Genomic DNA, 15,158 nt, shown 5'->3' on the forward strand with positions numbered 1-15,158 from the left:
TCAGACTCAAATGATATAAAAGTAAATTCCTCTTTTTTTACCTACCTTTAAGGCTGAACCTATTAATTGTATTAATCATGATTTATTGAAATAACTGTCTCCTAATTTGGTAATCCAATCGTTATCCAGTGTAATGGAACACAGACTTTAAAACTGTAAGGACCTATTATTCAGACAGAAAGTTCAGGACGATTTTCAACAAGTTTTATTTAGAACAAATAACTCAGCGAGCAGCTAATCATCAGTGGGGCGGATTACTGGATTCACTGGTTCCAAGTCTAGTCTGATCCCAGACGGAAAGAAGATTGTCCACCATTTGCTGCTGTAACTGCTTCCAGCACCCTGAGTGATGATGAGATGACGAAAGCCGAGGGAGCAACAATGTCTTTTAGGAGAATCCAAGCCGAGGTCAGAGAAACAGTACAGGTTCAGTCACCAGCAGGATCCAAGAAAACAGTGCAAAACCCCCCCAAAAAACAGCAGACAGAGCAGACAGGGAAAGGCAAAAAACTCCAAAATCCCAAACTGGTCAAAATCAGGATAATCTGAATAATCTAGAACTGGTTGCAGAAAACAAGCAGCATATATAGGAGCTGAAAACAGGTGGATAAGATGAGTGGTAAAGAGAAACTGGGCAGAGTTAAACAGGTGAACTGAATGAGCGATCAAGGCGGCCACCAGCGACAGGTTCATGACAAAAACATGCGATCTCGTGAAACATTAGCCTGCTTACAGTAGTAACTATGAAAAACTTTACAAATATCAACTATAAACATAAATAGATTCATACTTTTTTATGTTTAAAATTTTTACATGTATTGTATTCGAAATGTTTGAGTCTTTTTAAATGTTGATTTTCTAAAAACTGTTTCTATTAGATCAATTAACTAATTTAAATAATACCTGATATATTAATAACCCACTATAATAATGGATTTGTGCATCCCTAATTTACTTTTCTTAACTTATACTTTCCTAATTTACATTTTGACATAGACACTGTTGGTACTGTCTATATGTTGTTAATACAAAAATGACGGATTTAAATTTAAAGTGGTCGAATACTAATTGAAAAGGCACGACTGATATCTACATAAACGCATGATTTTATAAAAGATCTAAAGCACCCAATACAATGGATAATATAAAGATTTACTAAATGCTGAAATGTTGTCCAAACTGTTAAAACTATTCCTATAAAAAAAGGCAGTTTTCATGGAGTTGAACTCAGCACCATCCTGGATCACTGTAGTTGTTTCGTTGACTCAGTCGGTAATATTTGCTCCTATTATCTTGAAGCGCTGAACAAAGTCTGCACAGCTTTCAGGTTATATTTCATTTCAGTCATGGGACAGGAATTTAATTACTCCTCTAAAGGGTTTTTATTTGATTGAAACAGATTAAATTTGATTTAAACTATTACATGGGCTCATATCAGCCCAGAGTGGCGCTCCTGCTCAGGCTACCATGGACAAATCTCATGTGTTGTTTATAGGGAAGCTGTTCTGGCCCCTGGAAACCTGGAGATGCCCGTGCATGTTCTTCCTTTTTCCATGCCCTTCATTTCCAGTGTAAAATCATAGCTTACATCACCATTACCTGCCTTGCTCAGGTGCACTCGGGTTGTTTTAATGACTGCGTCCCTGCAAATGTAGCAGAGCGTTTACATTTTCCATTAAACGTACAGCTTCCTAAACAGCACACACAGAGAATATGAAAAATAGCCTCCAGAACGCTGGAGCATATCTGCACGGTTTTAAAAATTTAATTACTCCTCTTTGCCGAAGATTTAATACATAAAATATGGAAATACATTTTTTTACCAGCACATTGAGGTCTGCAGAACTTTGCTTCTGCAAACTTTTTTAAAAAGTCATAGGGAAGTCATATTTAAATGTCAAATCATTCTGGCTTAAACATGTATATAAATGTACTCTTTATCAGAACATAATATCTCAAAAGTTAGAAAATTTCTATTTTAAAAAAATCCTGTCATTATCTTATGCAGGCCAGTTAGTTATACGTTATACCGTCCTTGACAGTGTTGTTTATAAGTGCTACTTGGTCCCAATGTGCCCATTGGGAACCTACTAGCACTACGTTACTAACTGGTTAGCAAGATGCTTCCGAGACACCAGCCACAACCAAACCTGCCTGCGAACCTTCCGCCACAACAGTCCCGCCCCCTTGATAATTGAACAATCATATTCACATTATTCACACGTGTAAAGTCGGATGCCACTCGGGAGAATTCGGAAATGCAACGGTTGGAACAGACGCTTCCCTACGACTTTAAGGTCTGGACTTTGACTAGACCACTGCAGCACCTTGATCCTTCTCTGTTTCAGTCATTTAGTTGCAGATCTGCTGCTGGGTTTAAGATCATTGTTCTGGTTAGTTTTTGCCAAGCTTCAGCAATTAGATGGCTGACCTCACATTTGACTCCAGAATTTCTTGGTAAACAAGGAGTCTACTCCTTTAGTAGTTTACTAAAAAGCACTTGGCCCCATTACTGCAATATAAAGGCCAAATTATCATCCCACCACCGCCATGTTTTGCCTGAGTTTAGCAAGTTTTTGTGCTGGTTGTTTTAGCGCTGTGCTTTATGGCCACTTATATCTACTTTCAACTTTGTCACAAAAGTCGGGTAGCTCTTAAAAATATGTCCTGCTGATGTATTATTTTAGTTCCAGACAAATTGTACCTTTTTCTATGTACTGTTAGCCAAGGCCTGCAGAGTCTTGCTCTTGTAAATAATAATTTTTTACTACCAGTTTCCCAAACATAAAACCCTAAAATGTACCCAGGATGCATGTTTATTTATTAGCTTGGTTTTAAACAGTGTCCATATTAAAGCATTTTTTCCCCTTCTAAATCTGCTGAGTGTAAACTTTTCAATTTCAGTGTGGGTGTGTATTTTTAATCTGTGGGTGCTGTGACCTGTAAGCAAGAAGGTGATCGGTACACGGAGTTACGACATCCTGATGAACATGACGCCAGCTGGGATGCCACCTGGAATAAACAAACCTGACCGCAAACACAAGGAGCACAGATTCATACTCAGGTGGAGGAGGGAAGAGTTTCAGGCTACATGGAGGAGCGATCTCCGCTGTTTGTTGTTGTTATTTTAATATAAACATAAATCTGCTAAAAGAGACTCCAGTCTTTGAAATAAATTTCACTCTGAAACTCAGAGCTCAGTCGATTTTATCATCTCTATATAAGTGCAGTCTACTCAAGCAGCCTGTAAAGCAATAAAAGGTGATAACATAGTAATATTTTCAGTTTTAATCCTAATAAAGTTTCCCAGCCAATTATGTAATAACATTGGGCAAACAGTTCAGTAACTTTGCACATTATTGGCTTGTAATAAGCTTATTGTACAATAATAAATGTATATTAAAGAGTCATCTGAAACTGTAACAACTGCAGCCAACAGAGTGATATAGTAATGCATAAAAAAACAGTATTGCACTTTTTTTTCTCCACAAAATTTCCTGATGAAATGCAGAAAGATAGACACAGAATTATTTACTCTCCAAGCAGACCCATATTTAAAATAATTAATTTTAAACTACATAGGATATGATATTATATATTATGATCATATGATTCAGTCATCTTTTAAGGCGTAAAAGAACAATTTTGAAAATACATCAATTTAAAATTAATCAAAAATGGAATAAAAGATCATGTCTATCAGGGAAAATTGTGTCTTGGTTTGTCAACAATAAAACCATAGTATTTTTACTGTTGCTTTAGTGATGAGCTCTGAGTCTTTGAGGTTGGATGGCCTCTTTGATTCATCTTTAATCTTTAGCTCCAATTGGGTTAAAGTCGGGCTGTGTTTGCTCAAAAATAGCATCACTTCCGATCAAGAAGATCATGTTGATAAAAGGAGTTGTCGTGGTAACCCTATGTATTCCTCTACCTCTACATCATATATCAGTGGTATGGGGTTGCACTATGGTTTGCATAAATGCACATTGAGACAAATTCTAAAATGCAGAATAAAAAAATAAAAATGTCTCATAAAAAAATTAAAACGTTTTTAAATTAACAAATAAAATTATTTTATATTTAAAATTCATTTATTTATTTAACCAATACAACATTCAAGTGTACCATGAAAAAGGACAAAATACTAAATAATTAAATGCTCAGAAAATGATTAAAATATATTTGATGACAAAAGTTTTTTATGCATTTATTTATATAATTAAATATTTTATATTCCATTGAAAATTTAAAAGACGATAATTAGGGCCTAGTGGTAAGGGAGCGTAGGGCTTGGAATACCGAGGTTCTGAGTCTGAGCCCCACTCCGAAAGACTGCCACTGTGGGTCACTAAGCGAAAATATGCACACTGCTCCCAGGGTGCCGTACAATGGCAGCCCACTGCTTCCCAAGGGGATGGGTTAAATGCAGAGATAAATTTCCCCCATGTGAGATCAATAAAGTTCAATTCGATTCCATCCATTTTCTGTCACACTTATCCCAAGTGGGGTCACGAGGGATGCTGATGCCAATATATATATATATATTTATTGATATCTAAAATGTTGTAATATTAGATTGTGTAAAAATAGTTATATGTGTTTTTAGATGATAAGATGTCTGGGGTTATTTTTTTCGCATAAAAAATCTTCCGTTTTTTTACCTGTAGAGTCGACTTTGTCTCCTCTATGATGCCTTCAGAAAATTCAAAACATGCAATATTTGAGGCTAAATGTCCTTTATTTGGTTTCCCAAGATACTGAATGAGGAAGAAAGAAACATGAAACAGAGCAAACAGACACTTGCATGACATGTGGTCATTATCCCACCCGACTCACGCTGCTGTGCTGACCTTTTAAGAGAAAACTTTGCCTCCTCCAGTCATAGGAAACTGTGTTATTTGTAGACATGCTTTCATTCATTTAAAAAGTCAGGCAATGGTTATAATCAAACTTTAAGGATAGCAAGTGGAAGAAGGTAATTATTTCTAAATGCCAGGTGTGATAATTTTGATGAAAATTCTACATGCTTTCCCTCAAGATTCATGGTTTAAATCTCAGACACTGTTTACTTTTAACAGAAAATACAGGAAGGAAATGCAAGCCGTGCACAATGAGCCATTGATATTCTGATTTAATCTATAAGGAAATAATTGACCTTAATTTGATCTGTTTGTTTGCAACAGAAGTAGATATTTATGGCAGCAGGTAGAGCAGGACATTTATAAAGCTATTAAAAATGAGCATTGCTGCATAAAATAAATAGATCAATGTTGTTCCTTCTCTGCATAATGAGATGAAAAGCCCTCCCGACAATCTGCTACCATCTTTGGTTTGTTTATTTCTGTTCATTCCTGTTTCCGCCTCAAATTTTCATGTAAATCTTGTTGGTTGTGGTGTAGTTTTCTCATGCTCCCCTGTTTTCCCTCAGCTCATCTTTCTGTCGGCTACAAGCTGAAAGATTTATTACATCTATTTGTTTCTCTTAACACTCCCTGTCTCTGCCTCTGTCTGCATGTCCATCACTTTTTCTCTGTAATGCCTCAACAATTATTCATCTAAATCAATGCTTTCTCTTTATGATTTTTACTGCAATGTTTACACTCATGAGATTATTGTTTTCAGGACCTTGGTTCAACACTTTTCCTTCTTATGCATTTTTTAAGCCTCACTTCTGTCATAAATATTATATATTTAAGACAAAGTGGCATCTGTCCGTCTGTTGTGGTTATAAATATTTATTTCAGTATAACTGTTTTAATTAATTATTAAAGAAAAATAACACAAATTGCTTTCAGGATATAACCCTGGACATTTTCTGGTCCTGATTTTGGAGTTTTGGTCTTTAAATGTTATTTTCAGTCTTGTTGCATTGATTGGTTATTCCCTCAGTCAGCTTGCATCATGCTGCTTTCGCTGTGCAGCCTTTAATGACACTCAGAGAGACTTATTAACTTGCATTTGACAGCCTGATGCTGCCATCTGAAAATGCCATCTGGTATGGATTTTACTGCGATGCATTATGAGAGTGAGGCCCATTAAAGAGTCCAAACCCATCTCTTTAAATTCAGGCACAAAGCTGAATTTCATTGTTTTTCGTTTTTCTCTTATTGCTTACTGCCTCACTGTCATGACCTTGTTTACACATCACTGAGATTCCTTCGGGTTGGGAATGAAAATAAAGTACAATTATTATAATTATGAAGGCAGAATTTCATTGTAACTGAAGCTTTGTTGTGCTTATTGACATGCAGACATTGTTTATAAGATAAATATTCCCTCTAATTATCATGATGCATATTTTTTTCAGCTGGACCAAAACATTGACAGGATCTTGGGAACTGAAAGGTGAATGAAATATTTAACAATATGAAAAAGAAAATGTTACATCAGAGCACAAACAGACAGAGCAGCATACCTGTAGGGAACCTGCAGGGATCAATGATCAACATGGAGCTTATATGATGAAGGAAACCAAACGATGCCAGTGTGTCATTTAGGGGACAATATTAAGACTAGAGTTTAACTAAATCACAATGAAACACATAAACAAGGGAGAAGGGAAAATACTTACTTAAGGGAATAAATAAGAATACAGCTTTGGATGTGTGAAACATTAATTTTCAACAGAAATTATTAATGTTTTAAAGAAAAATGGTATTGAGTGTTTTTTGATGATTCCCATGCATCAGAAATCCTTTTAACTGCATGAAGATTCCCACCTGTAAGGCGTGACTTACAGTACAGAATGAGTGATCAGGTTCTCCCAAACATGAACAGGAAGCAGGCAGCCTGACTTGGAGCTCTGCATTAAAGCAGGGGGGAATTGGTGTGAAATGCCTCTACTTTATAACATAACATGCCTGTCTAAAGCTGGGCTTACACTGTATGTTTTTTGCCCTTTTCTGGCCGACCTTCCAATCATGCGAGGATTGTTCGACTTTCAGCCTGATCATGTCTCATGTAGTGTACAGGTGGTAACAAGGGGCAATCAGCCTCTAACAACCACCTCCCGATCATGAATCGTGATGTCGAAAGAAAACTAACATGTTTGAAATTTAGCCAGCAAATCGTTCAGTGGACAAACAAGGATTTTTCTTCTTCTTCCTCTCAGATGTAAACACAGAAGCAAGGGTTGCGAGTAAAATGGAGTTCTATCTGTAAAACTGACAGACTGTAGTAGCCACGGTTGCTCAGCCATGTCTTTGTCCAAATACATTGTCGCCTTTTCTTTTTAGGGCTTTCAGCATAAAATTGCAGATATTGCCAAGGCAGCTCGTTTCACTCTAGTGAGCTTCATATTCCTCTTCTAATCGTTTGGCTTCTGGATAGACAAGTTCGAGTAGCGCCACCTCACTGTGGAGCTCAGTCCAACGTGGTTTTTAGAAGTACAGTGTGAGCAGGTAGATCGCATCAGAGCATCGGGGCGCACAGATTGAGAGAACATACAACATGAACTGTACGACGAAACCCTGCGGTTCCATCGTAGAGTGTGAGCTGTAGCAGCATGCAACGATTGAAAAAAATCGCACAGTGTATGCTCTTAATTCTGCCAAAGATGTCTTATGAACTAAAAATACATTTTAAAGAATATCAGGGAAACATAGAAGTAGGTGCTGTGATCACAGGGGTTTGGGTTTTTGTTTTCTTTATTTCAATCATTTATGGTCTAAATGTCATGTTCATTTTTTTATGTTCATCATTGCTAGAAACATGTTTCTATATTATTTTATTAATCTGTTTATTCTTTATTTTTGTCTTTATCTTTCCCCCTTAGTTAGTTTATTTGGTTTTTATTTTACTTGTGCACTGGTGTTTATTGCTGCTCCTCCTTCAGTCTCTTTGCTTTCTTTCAAAGCCAGCTGCTCCATGATTAACTCACCTGCATCCAATGTCATTCTCCCTGCTTCCATCTCTATTAAAGCTCTCTAGATGTTATTTGCTAGATCCTTCTGTCTCACAACCTGTTTCCCTCCTGCTTTGTTTCCTGTCTTGGATTTTCTGCATGATATTTCTGTTAATATTCAAACCATCATTATTCTCATCCCTTGTCCCTTTCTGCACTGTGGTCCTACCCTCATTTTTAATGGGGTGTAACTTATGAAACATGTGTGAATGTAATTCCTATTTTTTTTTTCCACTGTCCTGTTGAGATTAGTATAGTAGTTTTAGCAGACTAATAATGCAAATATTGGAAGCCATTGATTACTCTTTAGGTCACATCAACTATTCCTTCAAGAAAATGCTCACACTGCCTCACATTAACCTACAGGCACCAGACACAGAGATTTATTGTGCTGATAAAGATCAAAGTTCTGCTTATGATGACATAAGAGCCCCCTCAAGCTATCATAAGAAAGGATCCATAACCTGGCAAGGGTGCAGTATTTATTATCTCATAATAAATGCAAAATCTCCTGACTGACACTTGATATAAGAAAGGAAAGTAATGAAGCCATCAGTTCTTGATAAATATCTCATTATATTCACATATCTCATCATTTATGTGCAGAAAATGAGTAAAGATGCCATTTACCTTTAATACTAATGGGCTCTGCTCTCTTTTAGAGCTGCACAGAAGGAATGCATGTCACCTCAGTGGGTGGGAGGTTAAATTATACTGTCACAAACATCACACTAATCAATAATTTCTAATTTTCTATGACTTAGCTTTGTTTATTGTTCTGTCTTTTAGACTGTTTCCATGTCTGCAAACATTGTTCTCTATTCATGTTTTCCTGATTTTTATTCATTTAAAAAAACGTAACTAACATAAACATTCAAATATGTGCAGATTCAGTTCACAGCCACAACAAAGACCTAAAAACAGTTAAGAGCTATTCCGACTCTATTAAACTGTCCTTTAATGTAAGAACCTTTAATTTCCATTCCCTCACAGAGCCCTGAAACCCTCCATCCATCACCCTGTGCTCTCTGAGAACCTGATCCTCCCTCTGTTCCTCATACTGATGCAGGAGTCACTTGTTTTTGTTTTTTATGTCCTTTAGTTCTTTACATGTTCAAACACCTCCAGAGCAGAACAGCTCAGTGACCAGTTTGGGTTTTAAAAGATGAATAAGAATAGTTTTATTAGAGCTTAGTGAGGAAAGCGTTCAGTATTTCTGTCGTCCTCTCACACACCGACCCGTACAGAAACCCTGTGATTAATCTGAGCTGCAGTGCTGCTGATGTAACAGCGGCCATAAGATGAATGCATTCATTTTGTGTCATAGGATCCTGTCTGATGCAATCAGGAACGTCAGATATGAGACAGATTAGAAACTGTGAATTAGACCCAAGATGAAAGGATTGTCTCTTTTTTGTGCTGCAGGTCAGATTTTAAAAATCTTCTCTAAGTTCGAATCACAGCGTTCTGGACAAACTCACTATTGAAGTAGTAACCAATATTTTCTATACCGTTAAAGTCCAATACAATTGAATGTCTTTGCTTTAAAGAGAAATCAAATGGAAAAACAATGAATAACATAGTGATAAGGTTAATAAGCTGCAGGTTGCAGTCCTGACGGGTTTGGCTTGTGTTATATTTGTATTATCTCCTTTTGGCATATTCAGGGTTGTTTGTTATCGATGTATATTAATTATCTATGTGTGTTGTAGGGCTAAACGATTTTGGAAAAAAACGTAATTGCAATTTTTTATGTTAACATTGCGATTTCATGCGATTATTCCAGTTTAATTTCTCACGTCTTTTTAAACATATACAAACAAATCGGTTGCATAATAATTAGATTTATTTAGAGCATGAATCACAACAATAAATGAAACCAATCTGTGGCTTTACCTTATTAACATCTTTTCACGGCAGCAATGTTTTACCCTGTGTGGTCGTCCGGGAAGTAGAAAGCTTGAAGGCAGCAAGCTTTAAGATTTAAGTGTTTGTCAATATAATGCACTGTGAGACTCTGATATGGCTCCGCTGTACGTCTTGACCACAAATGAGTAGTTCTTGCAAAAAACTCCACTGTTTTCAGATCCGCTGCAACTCTGTCCCAGCATTTTTTTGTATAGCTCGGGTATGGCGACTTGACTAAAATATGTGCGTTATGGCATTGAATACCGTTTATCCATCTTGGTTAACAAAGCCTTAAACCCAGGCTTGGTCACTATACTGAAGGGCATCATGTCTTTCGCTATTAACTCCTTTATTGCCAGAGTTATTTCAGTGACTGATTCGCATTTTGTTCGTAAGGAGTAACACTTTCAAACAGTTCGGTCAGTGATCCCTGTCAGATGGTACTTTGCTTAATTGACGTTTAGGCACTGGTAGTTGCCATTCTAGCCATGCAACTATCATACACAACCTTGTGGTGGTTTTTCAAGTGTTGATAAAGGTTTGTTGTGTTACTTCGTGAGGTAGCAACAAACAAGGCATGTCCGGCACAACACCTGACGTTGTGCAGCTTCTACTATTTTAAACCCAAAATAATTCCACACAAGTGACGTACTGCTCCTCTTTGGTACCAGACCTTCAGTTTTTTCAGTTTTTCTCCAGTCTGAGGCCATTGTTCAACAGGTTAGTCACTGACAATCTCGAGTTTCCCTCCGTGTTACTTTGCTAGCGCGTCACCCCCATCACGTGACCCATCAAATCGCGTCCTTTGCGGTTAGAAAATCTCGTTTTATCCTATCGCGATATTATTGCAAATGCAATTAAACGTTCAGCCCTAGTGTGTTAATTAGTCTCCCTCTTTTTGCTTCCTAGTTTCCAATATCTTTCTTGCTCTTTCATTATGTTATATTATAATTATGTTATATTATAATCCTCTCATCAAGCACTTAAGAAATTTGTAACAACGCAGACAGCTTTGCAGGTAAAAACATGACAAGAAAGAAACAGCTCTTAAACATTTGGAAACATCCAGCTAATAAATGCCACCACCATTAACACACTGTGAAACACATTTACTCTTGAACAGCACAAAGATGCTTTAAAAAAGTTCTGAACTGTATATAATATTGTTTAAATTTATTGATGCATGTATGGAAGCAACAGCAGAGAAAATTAGAAAACTATCGAGCAATAATGACTTAAACAATCAGCAGATGGACCAACACATAATTGGAGAAAATGACAACGTCCAACCAACCATTATTTTAGTGACCTCCATCCTTAGAACTTGTTCTATTACAGCTGCTGAATGTTTAAAAGAATCCTCACTTGGAAGGTTCAGTCTTCTCAAAATTAAAATCTGTTATTCTGCTTCTATGCTACAACCTTTAACATTATTGCATTCATATGAGCACATAAAGATGTTGTGCAGTGGTTTTACAGCAGCTGTGTACAGCTGCATGTTGTGCACCTGAGCGAAAATGTTCTGCACCCCTCAGTGCAACCAGTGCAGCCGCACCGTGCTAAAACAGAGAACAGAAATCTTTGGATGATTTCTACACTGATATTAGAGTAATTAATTGGACGCTTTTCCTCCGCTGTTGTTCTTTTGATGATTAAATATGGTTATTTGTTGCCTGTGGAGAGAGGAAACATGGTCTCCGACCTGAACAGATGCACCTTCTCTGCTTTATTTTCTGAAATCCAATGCAGCTTCAGTATCATTGAATGAAAAGTTGTTGTTTGAGGAGCAGCAGCGCGAGACAGAAAAAAGAAAAATCAATGTGAGTCAAATATGGAGCAGGCTGTAGTGTTTGAACCCACTTCTCATATTAGTGAAGGTGTCAACCAGGCCTCTCGTTATTGACTTGCTCTTTATGTATTTATGTGTGGGGGGGTTGTGTGTTTTGGCCTGAAACTCCTCACTGTTTATTGCTGAGTTTAACCTGATCTGTGTGGGTTTGTGATACATTATTGCTCATATCTTCTTCTCTTGTTTACAGCTGAAAAGTGCTGTTTGTCCTGTGGAAGTGTGTGGACTTTGTGCCTTTTCAGGCAGCAAAATAACATGAGGAGAGGAGATGTGGAGTTTGGCTGTGAGGATCTGATATTTTATGCAAAGCTCAACGGAAAACAAAACAGAAAACAGTTTGACTTGTTCTTGTCGTAGTTCCCGACATATTTAAACAGCTTTTCCAAAAGTCCATCATGTTTTTAGTTCCAGTTTATTAACAATATACTTCTTGTTATGTTAGCTTGATTCCCCTTCCTTCTTCCTTAATTTGAAGGTGACATTTTTAGAGCTTATGATGTTTGGCCCACACTGGTTATCAGAGAATTTAAACCACAAATGGCCAAAGATGGCCACAATTCATGACAAAGGCTAAAAACTCTAATATACATGTAATTCTCTCAAGGCAGATTGATTCCATTTCTAAGCAGCTTTGGTTTCTATCAGGAAGGTTAGGTGGCAGTGAGAGCTTGGCTGTGTTTGCCTGTGATAGAAAGGAGACCTTTCCATGGAACAGTTCTATGGAGGACTACATATGTTATATTCTTACTATTTAGAAAAATAAATACAGAAATAATAAATACTTGATATATAAAAAAGTTCACCTAGAGACCAACTAAAAATAAGCTACAGTAGACATAATAAACTAGAAACAGACAGAAACAGAAATGTAAAATAGACTGGAAAAAAATAGGTTAATAAAATACAGAGACAGATTAAAACAGACAAAAATGATTAAACATACCAGGAAATGAATTGATGAGTAAATTTGGTTCCATTACTGTTGCAAGCATTGTGAAAATAGAAATTTGGGGAAAACAGCATCTATTTTTTATATTTTATTTTATCTAATCAAATTTTATTTTTTAAAATATTTCCCAAGATGTTTTAACAAATGTGTATTTTCAGTTTTGTTGTTTCATTTAAATTTTTTATATTCCTTTGAAAATTTTAGATAAAAAAAAAAAAATTTAATTCTTTTTTATATTGATATTCATTAATTTCATTCTTGTCAAATTGCCTCTTACGGATCAAACTCTCTTCATTTCTGGGGGCGGGCTATCCTCTGAAGCCAGTAGAAAAGACACATTTCTATCGGAAGTTAAAATTTTCATTTTTAAAACAAAATTTTGTAAATATAAAATATATAAGAAAACTTTAAAAAACAAAACCAAAAATAAAATACTAAATCTGGTAAAAATACAAATTATGATTTCTCAAATTTCATATAGCAAAATGTATTAATTTGTTTGCAACAATAATGGAAGAAAATTCACTCTATAAAAAATTCTCAATAATAAATAATATTAATAATATATAAAGAACTAAGCTATTTAAAAGAGATGTATATTTATATCACATTTTATGATTTATTTACTTACATTTATATATTTGGTGTATCGGTTTTTTTAAGGATTTGATTTTCTGTTTATTCATTTATTAAGCATTTTTTTTTTTTTTATGTATTTATTTTTGGCATTAGTCCCCTCCATAAATGTGTTGGTGTAGCATATAATGCATGAAGGCACAATGATGCAGGTATTTTAACAGGGTCTCTAAAGCTACTGACTCAGCAAAATTCCTGCTGTGTTTGGAATTTTGTCCATCATCCGTATGAAACAGTCACATTTTTCTGTGTTCTCCATAATATGTCTGAATAACTAAAAGTCCTAGAAGTATGACTATTATATAAGAATCTGGGGTTTTACTCTGTCTGCTTTTCTAGACGAACATCATTAAGATACAAAACACAATACTGACAATTTGCAGTAGATTATTTGTTCTTTTATCATTGCATCTTGTCTTCCTCTGCTTTTATTGCAGAATATAAAATTTTATTGCTACTTTTGTGTGCGTGTGTGTGTGTGTGTGTGTGTGTATTTTTAACACATTGAAAATAACATTAGTTTGTAAATCATAACAGAGAAATTCAGAAGGAGATCCAATGAACACATTCATATCTAAATCTTTATCCTAATACTTTGAAACATCTGCCGCTTTCTAATTGTTCAGACGCTCCTTTGCAGCCCGTTTTATTCCACCTTATGTTGGTGGTTTTTGCTTTTGGCTGCTTTCCACAGTCTGTCAACAGGACAGGGCATTGATGCAGTTTGGGAAACAGCCAGATATTTTCAGTGTTTGCTCCCAACTACCCAGAGGAGTTCAAACATGAGTAATGGTGGGGATTATAATCAGCAGAATAATTTCTTACAAACACCAACACACCTGGGGGAACAGAGGTTTACACAAAACAAGGTTCTTACAAGAGAGACTCTTTGTCTTCCATTGGTAAACGAAAGACCTCTACATGTTGGAGGCGTTAATGATGAAGAAAAGGGATGATTTTTCAATCAACTGGTCCCCAGTTTGCCCAATGCTCTTTTATGACTGCATTTTATTTCATGAAGATATTAAAGCTGCTTCAGGCCAAACATCCTCAGACTTTTGGCTTCTTGGTTTATATAAAGCAGTTTTAAAGCTAATTGGCTAATTTGGCTTTAAAAGTCTTTGGAGATCAGTTATTGGACCCTGTGATATTAATCACAGTAGGGTTGGTAGTGGGTTCTATCCTGATAACGATAAAAGCAACAGTTAAAAACAATCTTCATTAATTCTTTGAAGTTAACTGGTAACTAGCATTCGTTTCCCCCACAATCACAAACACTACTCTTGGAAAAAAATGTACCAATTTCAATTCAGTTTAATTATATAGTGCTAATTCACAACACACGTCATCTCAAGGCACTTTACAGTTCGACCAGATCATCCAGTAAAATCGATTCAAAGTTTTCTATCTAAGGAAAACCAGTTGATTGCATCGACTCATTGACTTGAAGGCAATCCCTCACACTAAGGATGCTTTTAGCGACTGTGGAGAGGAAAACATTCCCGTTTTACAGACTGGGGTTCAAGGAGACAGGAGCAGACATAGAGAAAGATATAGATACAAAAAGCAACTGTAAATCAGCCCCACAGGCGTCCCCATCCAGAAAACACACAGCCAGGCAGACAATTTCCAAGCCAGCCCCCACATCAGAGGACGAAAAGCACATCCAGTTAGTCACAGTCAGAGAAACAGGACTACATTGAAAAACAGGCCGATCTCCAGCATCTATAAACAAAGGTGTTGATGGCAGCCTCACAGCTGATGTTCCTCTCCAGGATGTTGTCACAGCCAAACAGGAACAGATGAGGCGAAGCTGCTATGAGAAAACGCAGAGAGAGCATAACGTTAGAGATTAAACTAACACATTCTGCAGAGTAGGAGAATAGAGGTAGAATGAAACAGAATAATGAAAA

General features: G+C 36.3%; 1 protein-coding gene across 4 annotated transcripts in view; it reads left to right on the forward strand.

Annotated features, from left to right (window-relative positions):
- slc8a2b (solute carrier family 8 member 2b) overlaps positions 1–15,158 on the forward strand; it is a 224,316-nt gene that overhangs the window by 51,776 nt on the left and 157,382 nt on the right. The gene's annotated exons all lie outside the window — the stretch shown is intronic.

Source organism: Cyprinodon tularosa, unplaced genomic scaffold (assembly GCF_016077235.1).
Source record: "Cyprinodon tularosa strain WSP-4 unplaced genomic scaffold, ASM1607723v1 ctg203, whole genome shotgun sequence".
NCBI classification, from domain to species: Eukaryota; Metazoa; Chordata; class Actinopteri; order Cyprinodontiformes; family Cyprinodontidae; genus Cyprinodon; species Cyprinodon tularosa.